Raw genomic sequence first — 20,216 nt, 5'->3', positions numbered from 1 at the left:
GCTGTGGAGTGGTGCAGGAAGCAGTGAGACAGCCAATTGCAATGTGGTCAAAGAAGATATATATATTTATGTATATGAATAGGTATGCATGTGTTGGTTGCGGCTCAACGGTACTTGACTGCTGTTTCCACTGTCTGTTCTGAATACATAGCTACCCTGCAAAAATCGTGCGATAAATCAGTAAAGAGAGCGGTCTGCGATTGACCTCTTTTGTCCACATTGGGGTTTAATTGATCCATAGTCCCTTTTGGCTATACTTGGCATCAGTCAGTTCGAAATTTTTGTAGGCAATTGAAACAAGTAAGGAAGGCTAATTTTGGGTGTAACCGAACATTAAATACTCAGCTGAGTGCTTTGGAGACAAAATAAAGGAAAATCACCATTTAGCAAAGAGAACCTAGGGTAACCCTGGAATGTGTTTGTATGACATGGGTTTCAAATGGAAGGTATTAAAGAGTATTTTAAAAGGGAGTGGGCCTTAGTTCTGTAGGTGGACGCCTTTTCGAGATATCGCCATAAAGGTGGACCAGGGGTGACTAGAATGTGTTTGTACGATATGGGTGTCACATTAAAGGTATTAATGAGGGTTTTAAAAGGGAGTGGGTGGTAGTTGTATATGTGAAGGCGTTTTCGAGATATCGACCAAAATGTGGACCAGGGTGACCCAGAACATCATATGTCGGGTACCGCTAATTTATTAAATATGTAATACATACCACGAACAGTATTCCTGCTAAGATTCCAAGGGCTTTTGATTTCGCCCTGCAGAACTTTTTTATTTTTTTCTACTTAATATGGTAGGTGTCACACCCATTTTACAAAGTTTTTTTCTAAAGTTATATTTTGCGTCAATAAACCAATCCAATTACCATGTTTCATCCCTTTTTTCATATTTGGTATAGAATTATGGCATTTTTTTAATTTTTCGTAATTTTCGATATCGAAAAAGTGGGCGTGGTCATAGTCGAATTTCGGCCATTTTTTATGCCAAGATAAAGTGAGTTCAGATAAGTACGTGGAATAAGTTTAGTAAAGATATATCGATTTTTGCTCAAGTTATCGTGTTAACGGCCGAGCGGAAGGACAGACGGTCGACTGTGTATATAAAATGGGCGTGGCTTCAACCGATTTCGCCCATTTTCACAGAAAACAGTAACCGTCATAGAATCTATGTTCCTACCAAATTTCAAAAGGATTGGTAAATTTTTGTTCGACTTATGGCATTAAAAGTATTCTAGACGAATTAAATGAAAAAGGGCGGAGTTACGCCCATTTTGAAATTTTCTTTTATTTTTGTATTTTGTTGCACCATCTCATTACTCGAGTTGAATGTTGACATAATTTACTTATATACTGTAAAGATATTAAATTTTTTGTTAAAATTTGACTCTAAAAAAAATTTTTTTTAAAGGTGGGCGTGTTCGTCGTCCGATTTCGTTAATTTTTATTTAGCACACGTATAGTAATAGGAGCAACGTGCCTACCAAATTTCATCATTATATCTTCAACGACTGCCAAATTACAGCTTGCAAAACTTTTAAATTACCTTCTTTTAAAAGTGGGCGGTGCCACGCCCATTGTTCAAAATTTTACTAATTTTCTATTTTGCGTCATAAGGTCAACGCACTTACCAAGTTTCATCGCTTTATCCGTCTTTGGTAATGAATTATCGCACTTTTTCGGTTTTTCGAAATTTTCGATATCGAAAAAGTGGGCGTGGTTGTAGTCCGATTTCGTTCATTTTAAATAGCGATATGAGATGAGCGCCCAGGAACCTACATACCAAATTTCATCAAGATGCCTCATTCAAGTTATCGTGTTTACGGACGGACGGACAGACGGACGGACGGACATGGCTAAATGAATTTCTTTTTTCACCCAGATCATTTTGATATAGAAGTCTATATCTATCTCGATTAGTATATGCCGTTACGGATTACCGTTAAGCGAACAAAGTTAATATACTCTGTGAGCTCTGCTCAGCTGAGTATAAAAATCAATAAAAAACAAGTAAGGAAGGTTAAGTTCGGGTGTAACCGAACATTACATACTCAGTTGAGAGCTATGGTGACAACATAAGGGAAAATAACCATGTAGGAAAATGAACCGAGGGAAACCGTGGAATGTGTTTGTATGACATGTGTATCAAATGAAAGGCATTAAAGAGTATTTTATGAGGGAGTGGGCCATAGTTCTATAGGTGGACGCCATTTAGGGATATAGCCATAAAGGTGGATCAGGGTTGACTCTAGAATGCGTTTGTACGATATGGGTATCAAATGAAAGGTATTAATGAGTATTTTAAAAGGGCGTGGACCTAAGTTCTATAGACGGACGCCTTTTCGAGATATCGCCGTAAAGATGGACCAGGGGTGACTCTAGAATGCGTTTGTACGATATGGGTATCAAATGAAAGGTGTTAATGAGCATTTTAAAAGGGAGTAATCCTTAGTTCCATAGGTGGACGCCGTTTCGAGATATCGCCATAAAGGTGGACCAGGGGTGACCCTAGAATTTGTTTGCACAATATGGGCATCAAACGAAAGGTGTTAATGAGTATTTTAAAAGGGAGTGAGCCTTAGTTCTATAGGTGGACGCCGTTTCGAGATATCGCCATAAAGGTGGGCCAGGGGTGACTCTAGAATTCGTTTGTGCAATATGGGTATCAAACGAAAGGAGTTAATGAGTATTTTAAGAGGGAGTGGGCCTCAGTTCTATAGGTGGACGCATTTTCGAGGTATCACAATAAAGGTGGACCAGGGGTGACTCTAGACTTTGTTTGTACGATATGGGTATCAAACGAAAGGAGTTAATGAGTATTTTAAGAGGGAGTGGGCCTTAGTTCTATAGGTGGACGCCGTTTCGAGATATCGCCATAAAGGTGGACCAGGGGTGACCCTAGAATTTGTTTGCACAATATGGGCATCAAACGAAAGGTGTTAATGAGTATTTTAAAAGGGAGTGAGCCTTAGTTCTATAGGTGGGCCAGGGGTGACTCTAGAATGAGTTTGTACGATATGGGTATCAAATTAAAGGTATTAATGAGAGTTTTAAAAGGGAGTGGTGGTAGTTGTATATGTGAAGGCGTTTTCCAGATATCGACCAAAATGTGGACCAGGGTGACCCAGAACATCATCTGTTGGATACCGCTAATTTATTTATATATGTAATACCTGCCAAGATTTTAAGGGTTTTTTATTGCGCCCTGCAGAACTTTTTCATTTTCTTCTACTTAATATGGTAGGTGTCACAACCATTTTATAAAGTTTTTTCTAAAGTTATATTTCGCGTCAATAAAACAATCCAATTACCTTAACATATTTCATCCCTTTTTTCGTATTTGGTATAGAATTATGGCATTTTTTTCATTTTTCGTAATTTTCGATATCGAAAAAGTGGGCGTGGTCATAGTCGGATTTCGTTCATTTTTCATACCAAGATAAAGTGAGTTCAGATAAGTACGTGAACTGAGTTTAGTAAAGATATATCGATTTTTGCTCGAGTGATCGTGTTAAGGGCCGAGCGGAAGGACAGACGGTCGGCTGTGTATAAAAACTGGGCGTGGCTTCAACCGTTTTCCCCCATTTTCACAGAAAACAGTTAACGTCATAAAATCTATGCCCCTACCAAATTTCAAAAGGATTGGTTAATTTTTGTTGGACTTATGGCGTTAAAAGTATCCTAGACAAATTAAATGAAAAAGGGCGGAGCCACGCCCATTTTTAAATTTTCTTTTATTTTTGTATTTTGTTGCACCATATCATTACTAGAGTTGAATCTTGACATAATTTACTTATATACTGTAAAGATATTAAATTTTTTGTTAAAATTTTACTTTAAAAAAATTTTTTTTTAAAAGTGGGCGTGGTCCTTCTCCGATTTTGCTAATTTTTATTAAGCGTACATATAGTAATAAGAGTAACGTTCCTGCCAAATTTCATAATGATATCTTCAACGAATGCCAAATTACAGCTTGCAAAAGTTTTAAATTACCTTCTTATAAAAGTGGGCGGTGCCACGCCCATTGTCCAAAATTTTACTAATTTTCTATTCTGCGTCATAAACTCAACCCATCTACCAAGTTTCGTCGCTTTATCTGTCTTTGGTAACGAATTATCGCACTTTTCCGGTTTTACGAAATTTTCGATATCGAAAAAGTGGGCGTGGTTATAGTCCGATATCGTTCATTTTAAATACCGATCTGAGATGAGTGCTCAGGAACCTACATACCAAATTTCATCAAGTTACCTCAAAATTTACTCAAGTTATCGTGTTAACGGCCATGCGGAAGGACAGACGGACGACTGTGTATAAAAACTGGGCGTGACATCAACCGATTTCGCCCATTTTCACAGAAAACAGTTAACGCCCTAAAATCTATGCCCCTACCAAATTTCAAAAGGATTGGTTAATTTTTGTTGGACTTATGGCGTTAAAAGTATCCTAGACAAATTAAATGAAAAAGGGCGGAGCCACGCCCATTTTTAAATTTTCTTTTATTTTTGTATTTTGTTGCACCATATCATTACTAGAGTTGAATCTTGACATAATTTACTTATATACTGTAAAGATATTAAATTTTTTGTTAAAATTTTACTTTAAAAAATTTTTTTTTTAAAAGTGGGCGTGGTCCTTCTCCGATTTTGCTAATTTTTATTAAGCGTACATATAGTAATAAGAGTAACGTTCCTGCCAAATTTCATCATGATATCTTCAACGACTGCCAAATTACAGCTTGCAAAAGTTTTAAATTACCTTCTTTTAAAAGTGGGCGGTGCCACGCCCATTGTCCAAAATTTTACTAATTTTCTATTTTGCGTCATAAGTTCAACTCATCTACCAAGTTTCGTCGCTTTATCGGTCTTTTGTAATGAATTATCGCACTTTTTCGGTTTTTCGAAATTTTCGATATCGAAAAAGTGGGCGTGGTTATAGTCCGATATCGTTCATTTTAAATAGCGATCTCAGATGAGTGCTCAGGAACCTACATACCAAATTTCATCAAGATACCTCAAAATTTACTCAAGTTATCGTGCTAACGGACGGACGGACGGACGGACGGACGGACATGGCTCAATCAAATTTTTTTTCGATCCTGATTATTTTGATATATGGAAGTCTATATCTATCTCGATTCCTTTATATATGTACAACCAACCGTTATCCAATCAAACTTAATATACTCTGTGAGCTCTGCTCAACTGAGTATAACAAAAAGCCAAGAAATGAATAAAATAAAGACTAAATGTGATTGAATAGCATTATTAAAGAAAAATGCGGAGCTCTATATCGAACCTAAAATACTAGGACCATATGTTCCATTATCGTAATATTTGTTTTGTTTTTAGTTTTCTACACCAATGCGAAAAAAAATAAGAATATTGTATTAGAGTTTACAAATTTATAAAATCAGTAAGAAATTCCGTACAGCGAACAAAAGAGACTTGTGTGACTCTGGCTGTAGAGGCACGAAGAGATTATGTCCGAGACTACCCGTATGGAAAAAAGGGCCTGTCAGATACTTCCCATAGGGGTAAAAAGAGGTAGCGTCGAACAGTACAGAAAAGATCTGCCCGACAGTACCCGTAGGGGTAAAAACAGGGCATGTCGAACAGTACCCAAAGGGGTACAAAGAGGAAGTTGCGAACATTACAAAAGAGATCTGTCGGACAGTACCCGTAGGGGTATAAAGAGGAACAGTTCCATAGGACATGCTCAAACAAAAGGGACCACTCCAACCCATATAAAGAGATCACAACTGGCTATAGTCGCATACTCATTTGCGACTCATCCCGGATTCATCCTAGACTTGTCGCATTTTTTGCAGGGTACTTTCAAGTATAGTTTAGCTGGTGTAAAATAAACACTATCCAGTTATCGGTAGACACACATAACTGATGTTACTTTGAGAATTCTATGCAAATATATATTTTTACGTATATATGTACACACATATGTATATAATACCCAAGAAAATATTTCCGCATTTTGGCAGGCTACATCACACTTCAACCTCGTGTAAGGATTTAAATGCAATAAGAATATGAAGGACATGACCGTATGTGTGATTTGTTTTTTTTTTGTTTTTTTTTTTTTGTATCTTTGCTGGTGTCAGAAAAAGATTTTCAAATATTACTGACATATTTTTGAATTTAGAGTAGTACAAAAATTCGTACTTAATAAACAGCAAAGCAAAGCTCGGCAGTTTTAGTTGAAAGTTTAATTTTGTCTAGCTTGTGTTAAAATCTATAGCAGCGGCATATTTCACACACCCGATAGCTACATTCGCAGGTTTGAAAGTTTCGCTCTAAAACTCATTTAGATTTCAGCTATCAAATATTAAGTTGACACTGAACATGTTGGAAGTCAGTTTAGTTTTGTATGAATATTTTATTTGTTTACGACGAAGACAGAAATTAGAGAAACTAAACTGTCAACTACTTGAAAATGCATTGGAATGCACATGATTTTCGATAGTTTGCAGCTTGCGCTTGGTTCCGCGACCTGCCTACATTGTCGATCATGTTTCATCAGTTCGATTTTGTTCATTCAACTTAATTGAATGTGACTTATTTAATTTTTATTTATTTTACTGCTTAGTTGTTGCATTAACTAGATATGTTGATTCAAATTTTAATTAGCTTAATAATGACAATCACTAATTTAAAAAATCTGGATTTATTTCATTCGATTCAAATGAATTTATGTATACTCCATGTTACTTATGAAATAATTATTATTGATATATGAACAAATTATCAGTTATGAATTAGTTATAGTTTATTTTCCGAAAAAATGTTGCTTTTGATTAAATTAAAATTAAATCGTATGTAGTACAGCTTAATTGAATGTAATTGACTTTGTTAATCTTTGTTCATTCTAATACTAAAAAATGTGACTAATGAATTTTATTTATTCTAATTTTATTAAGCTGAATAAAGAAAATGTTAAATTAAATAGATCTGAATTGAATTGATTCAAATTAGTTTAATTAACATTTAGTAATCATTTATTAATTAATTACAAACTCAGTTTATTTATTTTACGGAAAATAATTGCTTTCAAAAGAATATAAATAATATTAATCACGGGTATCGACCTAAAGCCGGCAAACCATAAATAATATCTAAAACAACAGGTCGCCAACAACAGCAATAATTTTTTTTATTTTTAAATAATCTAAATGTAATAAGTCAGTTATTTTGCTTTTCGATTTCAATTGAGCTTAGATTTAAATTGTGCTTACGTAGAGCAAGTGGGTCAGATTTCTTTTAGTTCACTCTAATTACCATAATTTTTTTTTATTTAATGTCCATCAGCTAAAGCTTATGTTAATCTAAATTAAATTTAATTTCTTTGACGGCAAATAATTATTGACTTAATACTCAGAACGTATTGGAATGGAATAAGTTTCGTTTAAATCAGTTTGATTGTATGTCGAGAAGCTAAATATCTTTGGTTGCAAATAACTATGGATTTAATAAGTTTGTTTAATTCAAATTATTTTCAGTACAATTTACTTAAATCAGAGTCGCATGATATAGGTTCGTTTAATCTAATCTATATTTGTGCAGTTTATTTGATTTGCTTATTATAATTACTATCTTAGTTTTCTGCTGAGCTTATTGCTGTAGGTAACTGTCGAAATATTGTTTTTAACTAAATCAAATTTGATTTATTAAAGTTAGTGTGATTTAATTGGGTTATTAGTTTGGTCTGAATTAGTATAAATTATTTTATAAGATTTAAACTAAAGTAAATTATTTTCAATGATTTAAGATAAATTTTGTAAATTTAATCTAAATTAATTTTTACACTTAAGCAATCTAAGTTTCGTTTATTCAGCTACATAAGTTAACAATGCGGCCGCCGTGATGTGATGGTAGCGTGCTCCGCCTACCACACCGAAGATCCTGCGTTTACGCCTCGAGCAAAGCAACAATAAAATTTTAGAAACAAGTTTTTTCAATTAGAAGAAAAAAGTGGGGTCGCATCTCGGCAGTGTTTGGCAAGCAGTGAAACCTAATCTGCCTTACCGTTGCCGTTGGGAGTTGGCATAAAACATGTAGGTCCCGTCGCGCCAATTTGTAGGAATAATTGAAGGAGAAGCTCGGCCATAATTCTCTTCGGAGGTTATCGCGCCTTTCATTTTTTTTATTTATAAGTTAGCAATCATCAGGTTATTTTTAGTTAAGTATTTTTAATATAATTTATTCAATTTACTTATCAAATTTAATTTGCTTTATTTCGCTGCAAGCTATTTTTTGTTTCTATTTAATTAATTTAATTTCTTCTAATAATGAATTTTAGTTTAAGACAAAATGAATAATTCATAGTTAATTGATTATGCTTCATTTTATTTAATTTATTTTTGTTAATCTTGTTTGATATTACTTTGTATTTTTTATTGTCGTATTCCATTAACGAAACTTTTGGTTAAGCTTAATTATGTTTTCTTTTATTAAATTTAATGCGATTATTTTAACTTGAAATGGTTAATCCCATATAGATAAGTTTTAGCGTAAATAATTTATTTGCATTAACTAAACTAAATGGGTTTAGTTTTACTAATGTTAAATTAATGTAAATTATGTTGTCGAGTATAATTTTAGAAAGCTTATTAAAAAAATATGTTAATTTAATTTAGTCTATTTTGCAGTAAATACTTTTCTCCTACTTTAGATTTATCTTAGTTCAATTCACATAAAAATTCTGAAATTTTATTTGTACTACTAAGTTTAATCTGACTTGATTTTAATTGATTTAGATTAATTGGATCTTAGTTACATCAAATAGCTTAAATTTTTTCCACTTACTTCAGTTTAATTTATTTTCATTAATTCAATCTTATCAAAGCCCATTTTATGTTCAAATTCGCACAATTGATTTAAATTAAACGTAATTAATTAAATACGTTTTTTTTTGATGCCCTTGCTGATTTATTAAATTTATTGATTTTAAATCCTTTTCGTTTACTTCGGATGTGTTTACTACATAGACAATCAGAAATCGAACATTTTTATGCTGAATTAAAAAAAAAAAACAAATTTTAAACTTTTCCACACGAGGTTTGAAAGAATCAATGGATCAAAATTATTATACTAAAGCATATAATTTACCGTTTAATTAACTCCGGTGTAAATCATGAAGACGTGAATCTTGAAAGATTGATGTAGTATATAAATGCATTCTACTGGAGGATTTTTGAACAATTTTTTATTAATTATATTTATTTTACTTTCACTTTAATTACATCAATTTATAACTTTGATTAATTATGGATTAATTTAAATCGCTTGATTTAATAATCTGATTATTCTTAGACTTTAGCTACTCGCGCAATTTTTAGAACTACAGAGGATTAAGGAAGGAATTGAACACCATTACTTTTTTAGAAAAACTCTTGATACGTAAACAAAAACCGCAGCTTTATAAGCCAGGACTTAAGCGCCGACCGTTGATTCACAATTCCTTTTGTATCATTTTTTATATATTTTTCAGCATGATAATTACATTCAAAAAACCAAAAATATTGAAACCAAAAAAATTTTGAAATAATATATACAACAAAATACTAAGACGCTACTCGAGCTCGTTACCCTGCCAGCCGAATGCGGCGTTTTTAATACGCCTTTGCGGCCACTGCGGTGTGGGCAGCAGGCTTTACCTACAAACATACATACGTATAGTGTAGGTCAGGCATGATATCGTGCAAATGCACGAAGTTGTAACTTTATATTCGTGAATATATTTAATAATTTGCACATATTTAATTTTTATTCACCGAATTTTCATACACTTTCTATTTGCATTTTAATTGCTTTTTTTTAAAGAATTAATAAAATTTTATTTTTATTTCAATTTTCTCTTGCAACTTTTTTCGCGTAAATATGTATTTTTTTCTTAAGTAATTTTCACACACACAGAAAAAAACACGCGCGTAACGTTAACTCGCGTTATTATCCTTTACATCCTGGCCAAACCCGAAATGCTACTAACGTGCCCCAAAAAACTAACACGATGCCTAACAGCGACTAACGGTATATTGTTAACGCGGCTAAGATGCCGAACATGATTCGTGTTTAAAGTTATTCAACACGAACGTGAATATTATTTTACAAAGGCTAAGCAATCGAGCGCTGAGAGTTCACGAATGGTGAATAATGATGTCCTGGTCATTTTTAAAGTAACATAAGTAGGAGAAAGTGAGAGAAATAGCGAGAGTGCAGATGTTGCTCTGAGCGCGAGGACTTTTTGCGATAGTGATGAAAGGATATACATATGTTGAATTTTAGAAGTCAGCAAAGCTTCTTTGGTGGCCGATTGAAATATAGTAAAGAGAATAACTAAGAGTATTATCTGTAGTGGTGAAAGCTTTGTCGAAGCGGTTAATGGTGTAATATGGTGAAGGTGAATAGAGCAAAGCAAGGTAAAAATAAATTAGAGATTTAGGTAATATTCTTTGATACTAAATTTTACGTATGTAGTTTTTTAAGTCAAGATGCCAGCAAGGACCATAACTTTTATAGATCCATTGCTCTGATAAATCTTTAAACCATATTATGAGCCTATTTTAACTTTTGGAAAACTTGAAAAGGACAACATATCTATCTTTGTTTTTCATCTAAAAAAAGCATCTAAAGCTGAGCAGCAGCATCTAACAAAAGCAGATTGCAGATTGTTGATCTCTGAAGAAACATATTTTCTGTAGATTTATGAACATTTGCAGTTACGAAGTGTTCCGATAGAGTTGAAATCATAGGCAGCAGAAGATTCTTCAGTTTGTTTCAGTTATAAGAGTTTATTGCGAGTTTAGAGTTATTAGAAGCCAGTGGGGGCAATTCTGTGATTTGCTGTTCTGTAGAGTATAACCAGATTTAGGTTAACTGTACGGGCACATTCGAGCTAGAATAAATACGCAGAAGTTGTTATTCGACTATATAGTGAGCGGAAGACATGAACATTTCGGCAAAAATAGACTAGCCAAATTGCCCATCACTGCTGCTGAAAATTAACTATTAGTGTTTTAGCCGTTACGTCGAAGGTTGTGGCAAGGCTGTTCATGTTTCAAAAAATTGCTTTCAAGATAAGTGATGATCTATGATTGCGATAAGCTCTGCAGTGGGGAGGCCGGTGATGCAGACATCATTTGGAATAGCTGAATGTGGAACTACTTTGGTTCACTTCTAAGAGATATACTTACTATTAAGATTTCACTGCTTTCCGTAAATTCGACCTGATGGATTTGTGCATAGTCTTCATAAGGAATGAGGAATGAAAAGAACGGAGAAAATGGGGTGTGAGGCCGATGACACACTCTGCAGACAATTTTTCCAGCTAACTAATGTTACACAGGAAGGGCGATTCGTCAGACCAAGTATTGTAGACAAACGTTCACTTCATATGTTTACTTAAGCCTATTTATCGCTGTATGTTTAATGTCTGCTAAGGCCATTCTACTAAGGGAGTCCATGTACTGGCAGATTACCCATTAATGTAAGCGAGGGAAGAGCTTGTTTGGACACAAAGTCGTTTCCTTGTGGAATCTTATTTTATAAGTGTTACACAAAATTTTGGTCAGATGCTGCGTTGTGTTAGTAAGATAAGTAATTGTGGCCAAGGGTTAGAATGATAACAGGGTTTTCAAAGTGTCAATGCGGTATTAAAGGGCGCAGTCTAAAGCAACTTCATGTGGTGAAACTCAACATTTTTTTGAGAAGAGTCTCTTTGAGTCCAAACCCTTAAAATTTCCGAAGTATTAAAGATTTCGAATTCGTTTTAAACTACGAGCAGGATTTCTACTTCTTAGCATTGGTTATACAATTGGCCAGATTTTTCCCCGCTCTATTCTAACATAAATATTTCTAGCAGACATCAGTATTTCAGTCAGACGAAATTTAATTTAGTGCTTCAGCATATGAGATACTCTTAACCTAATTCAATAATTTAGATGAGCAACGAAAATGTGATATATAAAATATAAAATCGCTTCCTTAATATTCCATTGTCGGGTATCCACTTAACACACTAAAAACGAATTCAAATTCGAATTCACATTTTAAGCTGTTGTAAGTGCTTCAACCAAAGTGCAATTAAAACCACATTTATAACCTCAGCCAACCACCGGCACTCAATGCGAGTTTGCATACACACACACTCAAACATTCATGCATCGTACTCAATTGCAAAAGCAGTACTCAACATTTGAGTGCGCTTCAAAGGTATTATACGCTTAATTTAAAAAATCAGCAAAATTCACCACACAGCACTATTACAGTTATTTCCGCTTTGTGGTCGAGAGGCGTTTTAATGATTATCAGCGAAGTGCCGACTATTGGAATTTCGAGCGTATAAGAAATTCATAGGTAAAAGTTTTAGTTAGTTGAGGTAGGAAAAAACATTTCCCATACAGGTGAATTTCCTTAGGCATGAAAATGAGAGAGCAAGTAGACGAAAGTGAGAGAGGGAGGCAATGGGAGTTGAAAGAGAAGAAGAATGCGTAAATGCAAATGAGAAAATGTAATTCAGCGCAGTCACTGAAAGAGGAAAATGTGGGAGAGAAAAAGGGATGTAAAAATTGTAAGAGAAATTATGTGGTCGCAATATGATACTCAACACAGATTGAGAATTCAACAGCATGAAAGCAAATTCAACACAGCAGCTACTATATATACTAGTTTGTTGCAGTATGTCAATAAATAGAGAGCGCAAACATTTTGTATCAGAGTGAGAAAAATTTTAAAATATTACGAGAAGAATTCAGGGTTGCGAAACCGTGCTGAATAAACAAAAATACAACACAGATGAGTAAATCTTGTGTTGAAAGCTTAACTGAGGATAGAAAGGCAGTGGGGTAAATAGTAATAAGATATTTATTTTAAGGTGAGCTTATTAGCTAGCTAATGTTGTTGTAGCAGCTACCGTACCACTGGGAGCGTGTCATTATTCTGTATGACAAAATTCTGTAAATTGCAAAAAAATTCTGCTTGAACAAAATTCTGCTTTTTCAAAATTCTGCATGTTTAATTCTGGAAGTCGAAATTCCGGAATCACGGCATGGCGTAGCCGATGTTGGATCGGCTAAGGGTTACTTGTTTAAAGTGCGGCCGAAGGCCGCCTACGCAGAAGAGTATACTACGCAGAAGGACATTACCGTGGTGGTGCCACGGTTATACCACACACCCGGACTTGGCATGGCGTAGCCCAGGGTTATTTTTTATAATAATTATAATTAATTTCAAAATAATTACATGACCTCTTTAACATTGTTAACATTATATTTTAATACAGAATTTTGTAATACAGAATTTTGTGATACAGAATTTTGAAAGCAGAATTTTAGAAAGCAGAACTTTAAAAAAGCAGAATTTTGTTTTTAGAATTTTGTACATAAAGAATTTCGACACCAACCTACCACTTTCACGGTCACGCTTAATTTAATCATTAATTGTGGGCTGTCTATAAATTATAATTAGGACAATAATATAGAGATAATGAATTTGGATCGCCCTGTGAAAAGACGACTCCCCTCCCACCATTATGCCATTCTTAATTTACGTGTTAACCAGTTCTTCCAGATCTGGGTTGCACTGGAATGACAAACAAATCATATCGAACACACTGAAAGGCATACGGCTTGCTAATTTATTGATTGATACGCAGCCACGGCAGGTTTTAGATCTCTGCCTATGAAATTGAGCTCCATGAAAGCAAATTCACCTTACCCTTGCTGTTAGTAAGTGTCTTTCAACTTCGTTCATTCTAGAGTGCCCAGGATTATAGACAACTATCAAACGTGACGCTTACGTCAGATACAATAGTGTTGAGTAGTAGTTGAACCTACTTCGTTAAGGGATTAAAAAGAGAGGTGGAGAAAATGAGAAGTTCCTTGTGATGGAGGCTGTTGAAGGATCGGAGAAGTTATTAAAAGCCTTGACCTCATGTTCTTTATTTGACTGATTTATGCAATTTATTAACCTTAGGGCCGATTAATGATAAACAGCAAAGGCGTGAATACCAAGTACTCGAGCAGTTCGATGTACAAACGTACAGTTTGACGTCTACAAAACTAATATTTTCACGCTCACTAGAGCTCCCAAATTAGACCACAGAAACAAATAATTTATAGCCTATCGGTGAGAACTTCGTCGGTAACAACCAATATCGAAAAACTATTGTCGATCGGCTTATTATCGATAGCGAAATATTATCGACGAACTATCGGTTTGATACCGGCTTACTATTTCCCCGTCAGCCGGTTCTTATTGGGTTCTTACAGGCTTATTAAAGGATGGCTTATACATGAGTCATCGATGTTATATTTTAGTTTTATCGGTATCCGTTTCATAACAAGGTGATGGGTCATCGATAACAAATCGATTCTATGCCGATAAAAGCTTCGAAAAGAAATAAATAACTTTGCGATAACTTTTTGACAAGAAATCGATAATTTTTCGATCAAAGATCGACAACTTTATGATAAATTTTCGATAATCAATCGATACATTTGTGATAACGTATCGACAACTTTTCAAAATATAATGGATAATTTTTCGTTTACGAATCTATAACTTTACAAAAATAACTTTTTGATAACTAATCGCTAACTTTTCTATAGCCTTTCGAGAAAAATCGATAACTTTACGATACTTTTTTGAAAACAAATATATAGTTTTTCGATAGTAAATCGATGGCCTGTGTTATTGATAGCAAATTTAAAAAACTTCGATAACAAACCCATAACTCGTCTTTAACACATACCTAAAAATTCAATCATTTGTCGATAAGAAATGGATAACACGCCCAAAACTAGTCGGTATGAAGCCGATAACTCATCGATAACAAACCGCAAACGCTTTGATAAGAAATTGAAAACACTCTTCAACATTCTTGTTACAGGGTGAAACAATTTGCATTAGTTCGCTAGAATCAGTATCGAAAACAGAGCTTCACGTCTTCAGGCCCTTAGCCTTCTTAGAAAGATTTAGATTCGTAGCAATTTGTCAAGTATCTTTGTTAACGTGTCTTTAGTATTGTATTGGCGTAGACGGGTAGGCTTACCTAATAGCTTTTCAAAGGGGTTTAAATATCTGGGGAGTGAATATATACACCGCCGAAGCTAGGTTCGCTTTGAAAAATATTACACGCAGAGAGAGTAAAGCAGCGACTATCTCATTTAATACTTCTAGTACATTTCAGGGAAATGAATAACAGTTTTTCTACCTATAATCATAAAGACCGCTATAGACTGAGGATGGGCAATTATTTCTAAGCAAATATGAGATACGTCATCATTTTACATACGCACCGAGGGGTGTAATGTTAGACGACCTGCCACAGTTTGTCTCAGCCGTGGTAGGAGTGTCGTCATTGGTATAGACTTAATCACATAGTACCAATATTTGGTGAAATGCATTATACATCACATTACATATGTTTCAACCACAATAAGCAAAAACAACGCTGAATGAGGGCTACAATTTTTACATCGTTTGTGAGTTGAGAGAAAGTTTATTTGTATAAATTCAGCGCTGACTTCCTCTCACAGCGATGATAAATTCACCACAGCTCTCCGTCATTAACTTCGGTTACAAAAATCAACACTGCATATCTTCAATACTCGCCACCGCTTACCAACCAGGCACTAATGAACGCTTCAACGGCGCCAAGTAGCATTGACTTTGACCGTCAGTAGTGGCGCCATCAACAAATCCAAATTCAGTTTCAACTCGTACAGCAACGAGTACGGAACGAAGTGGCTGCCATGGACGAGCATGCTCAGCCCGAGTGCTTAAAAGCACGAAAGTGGCAAACGTCGTAACAAACCCATAGTGTATATGTGTGTGCCTGTGTTTTCTGGGAAAGCGTAACATATTTTTTGGCGCGCGTGTGTTGAAAGAAATTTTTGTTATTTCGAAATGTTAAAATGAAGCAGTGTGCGTGCGTAGTGGACAAATATATAAAGCAAATATCGAAAAAATGAAAAGCATACTTTACGTCGCTTAACCACGATGTGTGCGTTAACTGTGTGTGTCAAAGTCTAATACTTTTGTGTGATTGCAGTTTTTACATTTACAAGCGTGGAAATTTTTTAACGTTACTTAGTGCGTTGGGCAGTCAAGACGCTTAGCACGAAGGGAGCCAACAGTGAAAAGGCATTGCACGCTTGTTGACACTGACATGCAGTGACAGTTAACATTTGTTTGTGAAGTACTAGGAAAAATTTTAGTTACATATAATAAAAGAGTGACAATACAAAAGAGACAATTGTGAATAATGGTTGCATAAGCTTAGGCGCATAAGCTCCAGAGACGTTTAACATAATGCGTAAGCTGTGTTGTTTATGTACTCTTGTTGTGTGATAAGTTATATAAAAGAGTAATACAGACGACTTAATTTTATGCTGCATTGAAGCAAACTTCAACTACGATGGACTTAAATGTACAAGTCGAGGGCACAAGTTTTAAATTTCAACTTCGTTCAGCTGTCATAACATATTTTTAGGCATTTGACGAAGATAACTGTGACACTAAGGAAAATTAACCACATTGGTGGCAGGTAAGTGTCTCTATAATTGAATTAAGTAACTATCTTATCTTGTTGTAAACAATGTTTCGTGGGCTAAAGGTAGTGCAGTAAAAGCGACTTTATGTTAATTGTATAAACATATATTTATTTAAAAATATATAGGTACGCAGTGAATTGAATTAGTGCGTGTTCTGTTTATAACATTCCCTAAGGGGTACTTTCAGTTTATCCAATTAGTCTGGAATGTTATTTAATGTACAATTTGTGGACATTTAATGCTTTGCATTCGGCATCAAATTACTCGTTTGAGTAAAAATACTCAGTTAAATGCAATCATAAAATAAATTAAGTAATTATGCTTCTATAATATACCAACTGCAACAGTTTTTTATAATTTTTTAAGTGATTTAAGGCATATTGTCTTCTAAGACGCTATACCAACTACAACTAATTATTCAAAAAAAAAAAAAACAAGTTCAATTTTTTATTAAAGAATATTTCATAAGTAACTGGAGTAACCGACAGACTTTGAGCCGCCTGAAAATTGGCTTCCCTTCATTTCAAAAGTGTGCTTCGCTTCCCCTCTTCTTCTTCCTCCCATTCCCGAAACCATTCCAATTCGAATTATCGCTTCGACTACCACTTCCAGTCTTGCTTCTAATCCCATTCCTACTTCCACACACGTTTCCATCCCTACTTCATCTTCAAGTTCCACTCCCAGTCCCTTTTTCTTTCTCAACTCATTGTATATGAGATCTCTACACCAAATATGGTATACCCGATTCACCTGACCGACAGATTATAATATCTTTGTTTTCTTAAACCACTGTGAAACTATATGCGAATAAGGCACTCACTCTTTACATATAAGATATATGTGACCTGGGACCTATTGTGCGAAAACAAGTTTCCAGAAAAACGCGTTTAAAGTTTTTGTTTAGCTTGACTCTGTGTAGCGGCCGGCCGTTGCGAACGAATTTTGTAATTAAAACTTAAGTAACTTCCCGATAAGCTACAAGCTTGAAACTTGGAATATAGTTCAGAACCCGATGACAATGCAATAACAAGGAAAAAATCTCCGATAGGTGGCGCATGGGTCGAAATATTTCAAAAATCGTATTTGTGGTCCGATTTGGCTTTAAATGCTATTTGTGAAAAAACTAAGAAAGATAGTTAGAAAACTGAGGTTTGTTCCATTGGAAAGAGCGTTAAATTTCCTATAAGAATCACTCAAAAAGTGAACAACGGTATTTTCGCACAATAGGTCCCTTTCATGATTCCAGGTCACATATGCAGATAATAGAGATGTCCTCCTGCCCCATAATATTTACCCCTTCTCTTTTTCTCCCTTTCCAACACCCACTCCTATTCTCTTACTTTCCTTTGCTTCGATTTCAGCTCATATGGAACTAAAACCCACATACAAACCATCTATGAAACTTTACGAAACTGTCGTAAGCTTGATTAAAAGTTATAGGACGAACCTATTCGAAAGTCTGCCTAAATAATAAATTTTAAACAAATCGCTCCATCCTGGTAGACTTTATGGATAGAAATATTAAGCTTGTCGAAGAGCAGAATCTGTACTAAATTTCATGCAAATCGCACCATAAATAGGACTTTGTCGAATAGGTCGGCCGCATGTTCACTTTCCGGAAGCAGAACTCTCACATGTCAAGCTTGATAAGGAGGTGCTCCAACAAATTCAATTAGCAAAAAAGTTCTTCTAAGCGAGGTCACCCTTTGGCAGTGTCATTTGACAAACACAACGAGTGTTGCATATGCCGTTTGGAGTCGGCGTTAGACCCATCCGATTAATTTGTAGGAAAAATTAAGAAAGGAGCCCGAGGTAAATTGGAAGAAGGCACGACCCAAATCTCTTCGGTGGTGTGTCATTCCGTATATTTATTTTTAATTTATTTAGATGCAACTTCAAATGCGATATGAAGTAGATTGATTCCCAGGTAACTAATGGGATTCGACACTTAAATATCGTTTAAATATCGACGTTGCATGTGCTAGCCCGAACATATTTTGCGTCAAAGTTGATGCATAATTTTTATCAACCCACGACTGCGAGTTTGAGAAGCTCGTTCGGAAAGTTGTCGTTGGTTTTACCAGCTTTATTATTCCCAAGCCAGCATATTGACATTCTTACTTTGACGTACTCTGTTGGCAAAACGTTCGTTCCGTGGTCAGGACTTCGGTTATAGGGTCCGTCATCTCATTTTAAGGGCAGAATAATAAAAACCTGCTAAAAATTGTCCATGTTTACATATTTCCGCTAGACGTTTATATTTATTTAAAAATGATAGACTAACCTAAACCGCGTGCTTGAAAACTAGTGTATTTGAGAAGTTTTCATGACCAACCTAACTTTGTGTTGTAAAAAATTGCTTGGGAACCAAGACAGGCCCAAAACTCATCTGAATGGGACGTTATTTTAAAATATAGTTCTGGAAGAAAAGTAGCTAACCATGAGTGACCAAAACAGGTAAAGAAAGTTCACTAAAAAAATCATTTAAAGAAGAAGGCTATCACGGCTAGGATGACATTTTCACAAGTTTTTTTTTCTGGAGAATAAGCGGGGAGGGTTGTATTAAGACATTCAAGGTGAAAAGAGTTCCACATGAATTATCTGTGACCACGGGAGTCCTAAATAATGTGTCATGAGCTAAGTAGCTTTTTTTTAATAGGTCTATCATTAAGGAAAAATCATGTCCGTCTTTTCACAATGTCCATGTCAAAAGTTTTACTTTGAAAATTATCTCGGAAGTATAGACAATAAGTTTATTCAAAATCCCTCTTGCGGCAGGCAACCAGCAAATGCGGCGAAAGAAACAGCTTTTTGGAGCCACAGGATTTATTAACTTCCAAAGAAATTGAAGGATTATGTAGAGAGGTATGTAGCTTTTTCGAAGATAATCCAACGGTCACTTAAAGGAATATGCATTTTGAAGCTTTGAGAAGCATATCCGCCAATCTGTCTAAAGCGCTGGCCAATTGAATTTATACTCGTCAATATAGGCGAACGGTTAACAATTTTTAGAGAAGTTGATGTTCTGCAGTTTGCAAAGCTTCAGAATACATCATGAAGCCGTTGATAGAGGGAGCGCAAAAATGGCTCCCATTTTCTCCAAAATACAAACTATGAGACAAATTTCAAGACACTTTAGATAAAAAAAAAATTAAAGGCGCGACAGCCTCCGAAGAGATTTAAGGCTGAGCTTCTCTTCCAATTTGAAAAAACTTGTTTCTAAAATTTTAATGTTGCTTTACCCGAGGCGTGAACCCAGGATATTTGGCGTGGTAGGCGGAGCACGCTACCATCACACCACGGCGGCCGTTAGACATTTTATAAGGCGTAATAAAAGGAAGAGTAAAATACTGGTTAAACAAGCAAAAAAGGGTCTACTACTTTGAGAAGTATTTAAAATTTTGTAAGTGACAATTTTTTGAACGCAGTCCTTCAAGCAGGGATCCGCATTCTATCACACAGTTGTGCTATCATTGCGTAAGCGAAAGTGCAATCACTTCTATTTTTTGGCGACCCCTGACCTAAAACTTCTAGCACTTACGCCATTCTGCCTCCATCTTTTAACTAAGCGCCTCTACTCTCTCCGCGCTAACTAGCACGTATAGCGCAGGTTGTTGCGACGCTGCGTAGTCCTTTTCAAGTTTTCGGTAGA

The 20,216-nt window shown here is 35.2% G+C and overlaps 1 protein-coding gene across 43 annotated transcripts in view; it reads right to left on the bottom strand.

The window, feature by feature from the left end:
* The window catches only part of Lar (tyrosine-protein phosphatase Lar), a 1,659,242-nt gene that overhangs the window by 704,441 nt on the left and 934,585 nt on the right, over positions 1-20,216 (bottom strand). The window contains exons 1-2 of one of the 43 annotated variants that reach the window (XM_067764594.1): positions 9,576-9,971; positions 9,120-9,351 (exon numbers count right to left, since the gene is read on the bottom strand). The exons of 39 other annotated variants lie outside the window; for them this stretch is intronic. The gene's annotated coding sequence lies outside the window, so the exon portion shown is untranslated. Of the gene's footprint in view, positions 1-9,119; positions 9,352-9,575; positions 9,972-20,216 lie in introns of those variants that run through there. 3 more of the 43 variants (XM_067764597.1, XM_067764600.1, XM_067764604.1) reach the window with 3 other exon arrangements.

This window comes from Eurosta solidaginis, chromosome 2 (assembly GCF_040869045.1).
Source record: "Eurosta solidaginis isolate ZX-2024a chromosome 2, ASM4086904v1, whole genome shotgun sequence".
Taxonomy (NCBI): Eukaryota; Metazoa; Arthropoda; class Insecta; order Diptera; family Tephritidae; genus Eurosta; species Eurosta solidaginis.
Note: the sequence above shows the minus strand (reverse complement) of the source record. Positions and strands in the feature narration are given on the sequence as shown.